The sequence below is a fragment of the Palaemon carinicauda genome, chromosome 10 (genome assembly GCF_036898095.1).
Source record: "Palaemon carinicauda isolate YSFRI2023 chromosome 10, ASM3689809v2, whole genome shotgun sequence".
Classification (NCBI taxonomy): Eukaryota; Metazoa; Arthropoda; class Malacostraca; order Decapoda; family Palaemonidae; genus Palaemon; species Palaemon carinicauda.
Genome location: NC_090734.1, coordinates 77357421 through 77362420, shown reverse-complemented (window position 1 = coordinate 77362420; position 5000 = coordinate 77357421). Strand labels below are relative to the sequence as shown.

General features: G+C 34.1%; 1 long non-coding RNA gene across 1 annotated transcript in view; it reads left to right on the top strand.

The window, feature by feature from the left end:
* LOC137648429 (uncharacterized) overlaps window positions 1-1711 on the top strand; it is a 2207-nt gene extending 496 nt beyond the window's left edge. Inside the window, exon 2 of the long non-coding RNA XR_011045613.1 lies at window positions 1400-1711. This is a non-coding gene — a long non-coding RNA (uncharacterized lncRNA). The remainder of the gene's footprint in view (window positions 1-1399) is intronic.
* The last annotated feature ends 3289 nt before the right edge of the window (window positions 1712-5000 follow it).

Here is a 5000-nt window from a genome sequence, read left to right as displayed (position 1 = left end):
TCAGAGGTTATACCACAGTTGGAAAATAATACTGGGTCTACATATTACGTGATGATTACATTAAAAAAGTAACGTAACGAAACATTTGACTGTTCCACAAAAGACTATGCATAAGATTCTTTCCAAAAGGGCTTATCCAGCGTCTGAAAAGAAATATTCCATAGATTCCTCTCTCACATGCTTAGCATCCCACAAAGGCCTCTGTGGTTTACACTTTAGTCAACCATGCTCGTATCTGCAGATATCACTTTTCTCCATGCACATCTTTCTTTGGTCCATATTCAATATTAACATTTAAAGAACCTTGTGGTGAGTACAAGGATTTAGAAGTTATATACTTACGTAGGAAATTGTAAAGGTAAATTTTTGCCATTGAAACGAGTTCAAAATGATTCACATTAACCACAGAGGCCTTCTAAGCTTTCGGAAGACAGAAGCCAGTAAGCCAAAATCCTTCTCCACCACACTACGAACGCGAAGAAGTCTGTAGTTGTGAATTCGCTCAAGTGGTCCTCTATTATGTGTGACACTAAAGGCTTCATGATATGCACTTGCAACGAAAAGCCTCATCTGCAACTCGCACATAAGGTAATGTCTTCCCCTTACCAGGTAAAGGTGTGGGAGATAGTAGGCAGAGCTGATTTTCAAATAACCTTTTGCATAAGGTAGTTTCTTAAATTCACCCTTGACAACCAATATGAACACAGGTAAAACATTATCTGGCATTAACCACAGCCATTAATAAAATATTGAATATTTCCGTGCAATTATCGAATGTACTACCAGACTTCTGAAAACACTAAATTACACTGTGCTTTCCATCACAAGCACCAATGAAATTTATAAAATGCCACAAACTGTTCAAACTCTCTTGATATCGGTTTTCATTCGTGTTCATTCTGCGGCCTCGAAAATTTGTTTTTGGTAAATAACTTATGAATAGTAATGTTATATACCTTTATATATATATATATATATATATATATATATATATATATATATATATATATATATATATATATATATATATATATATATACATATATATATAAACACTTAGGCATGAATGTGATTTGAACTCGGTCCAGATGATAACCAGACAGTCACTATCCACTTAACCAGGTGGGACATAGTTTGAGGGTGTTTAGGCTAGAAGCCAGGATATTTGACTGTGTAAGCAAAATTGGTCCCATACCACCCTTCGAGATCCCCACAATCAGCAGATAGTATATTTCTGAACCCCACACACCAACCCCCTAGTAATTTATCAATCATTGGAAACACATAATGTGTAATTTGCTAGACCATTAATGCCTACATATTATTACTGAATATACACATATGTGTTTTTTTATGATACATTTTGTATTTCATTTTTATCCTTTTTTTTATTATTCAGGATGAACCTGGAGCTCATGTTGATGCTGAAACCCCGGGAAGGTCAAAAGATCTGGATGTAGAAGTTGCTGAGGCCTCACAGAAAGTTAAGAAAGCTACAAAGCAAGGGGAAAGATGATGATGTTGAGAAAGCTAAAGAGGCATACAAGATTTTGAAAGATAGATTAGCAAGGGATGAATGTACCATCTATGGAGAAAGTATTACATGTGAAATTCGGAAGCTTGACTTAAAGACCCTAATCAATTGTGAAACACATAATGAACAACGTGTTATTCGAATCAGCTATGGAAAAATATACCAGTCCTGATCAGTCACATGAATTTATTTTACCTGCACAACATCCATTTCATACCATTGCTTCCTCAACCAAACTCAACTGCATTGCCAGATATTATTAAAAAAAAATCCTTTTCTTTTCCACCCTTCCCTTCAGTTCAAGCATGACTACCATCACGTGAAGATGTCTCCAAGAGGGAAATACAATCTTTCGAAATATATTGTAATTTCATCTATTTCGGTAATTGATTATGTTGAAGATGCTCTCTGTTCAGTAAATAGCTATTGTTGCTCTTGTGAAAGTAAAAAACATTCCAGAAATATTAACTACGAGGTTTGCTTTGCCCTGTATTCTACTAATTCTTAAGCTTTCTAGAAGCAAATATGCCATCATATATATATATATATATATATATATATATATATATATATATATATATATATATATATATATATATATATATATATATATATATATATTTGTCACTAAGCTGGAGGAAGGATCAGAAAAACGAAATTCTTGGACTAGCGCTTTCGTATTCTTCAGGGCCAATTGATACAAAGTTAAGAACAGGATCAAGGTCACCATTGCGACAGCAGTAAACAAGAAATAATACAATAACATAAAAAATTAGCACACAACTAGTTTAAAATTATAGATAGTTTAAAAATCAGGGAGTTTACAAATTACAGCTAGTTTAAAAATGACAATTGTTTAAATACATTGTTTATAAGTAGTTCATCAAGTCTATACATTCCTGGGTTATTGTTGATCAATTTTACACGGGTTTTTCTTTATGATACATGATTCTTTGATATTGCGTTTTGTTATGTCCTTACAATATAAAATTTCTTTTGCCCCTTTCCAATTAATAGAGTGATCATGGTTATCCATATGCTGAAACAAACTACTTGTTTGGTTTCCTGTTTGAATATTATATCTGTGTTGTTTTAGTCTCGTTTCAAGGTCTTTACCACTTTGTCCTACATATCTTTTATTGCATTGATTACATGGGATTTCATAAACACATCCATTGCTTTGTACAGGTGAATCTCTAATTAACATATCCTTTATATATATATATATATATATATATATATATATATATATATATATATATATATATATATATACATATATATATATAAATAAATATATATATACAGTATATATATATATATATATATATATATATATATATATATATATATATATATATATATATATATAGCTTATTTCTATGGCCGGTGGGATATTCATAAGTGTTGTTGGTTTTAATATTATTTATTTAATTTCAAGGACTAGATTTAAAGAGTATGTTTTGTTTAAATGTCTCTTCTCTTCCAGAGTCCATCTGTTGACAACGTAAGAGAAAAGTTTGTCTTATAAAGATATTTGTAAGTAAACAGAAAAATTCTAGCTTGGTTACCCAAAGTGCAATGCCGGCCAACTTGCGCAATTTACATGATCCAGGATACCTGCCAAATACCACATGGGTTTTTTTATCTTCATGATTGACCTAAAATATGTATTACCTTTCATCAGGGTTGTCTTTTTTTATGTGTCTAGAATCCATTTTTGGTTTCATGGTTTCACTTCCACTATAACATTATGTCTCAAGGGTAGGAAAACGTTAAATTTAACATTGTAGAAAAAATAATTATAGAAAAATCAAGTTTATATTTATATCATTTATCCTATTTATGGTTTCCTTGTCTGAAATATATTATTAAGTAAGTGCATATATAACGTGTAATGATTAAACAAAAAAATAGTGACTGCATAACTTTAATAGAAAATGAAATAAAAAACGTATTTTTTGTCTGTTCACTATCTTCACGTCAGCATCCAACATTATAGCTACAACATTCCTTTTTATGGTGTATGGACTGCAATATCCATATTCACCATTGCAACGGCAATATGATGTGTATAACAGGTGCTCTTTGGGGCCCCCACATATCTTGTTGATACATCTCTTATTCTCCATCCTCCACCGACACCAGATCACATGTAATTGCTTTGGTGGCGCAGGCTTCCCCTTAGCAATGGCAGGAACTGTTACATTATACACTGTCTACCATCCAAATTTAGTTAAATCAACTAACTTGCCAGGAGGAGCTTGGTTACTTGCCACTTTCCACAACATCACAATGAAATGAACCCTCAGCACGTGCTGCAGCAGTTTGGGTGTTGTTGGAGGAAGGGTTGTCAAATTGCGGTTTTTCATCATATTGGTGAACATCATGCGGGCAGTTTCCATCAAAATTCCAGGTTGGTATAAATCGGCCTTTGAGACATCCACCTCAGAAATTACATAGGCAAAGTCTGGGACGTCCCCTCTCAGAATAGTATTGAGTGTGCTGATCTTGCCTTTCTCATTGGGATGAGAGGTTGTGTTCCACCCACTAAGAATACAGAGGGCAAAGAGTGGGTGATATTTAGGCCCTAGGTCAGCACAACTTGTGGTGATGTCTGGAACTGTCCCATTATAACTTTCCATCTGTAGTTTTCTCGTCGTGTCTGCCCAATATACCCAATATCCCAACAGAGCAAACACAAGGATATCGTCTCGTTTCAGTAAAGTGTTGGCAATAGAGAGTTAAAATACAATGATGATATCACAAGCTTGGTATTTTCTATCATAAAAACATATTGGTACTTGTCAACGATGATGATTTTCTCAGTGGCAGCTGACTAGTGATTCAAGTGACCTTGGTTGGAGGAAATTAAATATTTACTGCCTCCTTGTGAAACTTCCACTATGACAATATCTGCAGGTGTTGGGAATGTCTCGGCAACACCAAGACGCTTGGCCTGCTTTGATTTTCTACCCTTTGCAGTGGCAATAATCCTCATCTATGCCATCCTGGTAGGGTACACAGTTTATAGGCAAGGAGAGAGTTAAGCTCAACCATCAACAGTTGAAGGATTACACTCTAGATCTATAACTGGCATGAATTTATTTCTCTTCGCGTGCTTCTTGAGAACTGACATAATCTTGGTGGGACTTCTGATTGAGTTATAAAACTCATTAAGCGGACTAGCAATATATTTCATTTCCTTATCTTCTCCAATCACAACTGAGTCAGCCACATAAACAATGAGGTTCGGTAATAGAGTGGGGGCAATTCTCTTTCATTATACCACTCGGTTTCCTCTATTAGGTTGTTTTGGATTCAATGGTTAACAAGATGATTTACAAAAAATAGAGTTTTTTTTTTTCAATAACATAACAACTTGTGACCGTCTGACTCTCGACAGATGGTCCTTCATCCCTGCTTTAAAAAATCAGTCTAATTGGACATGACTTTCTATGTAATC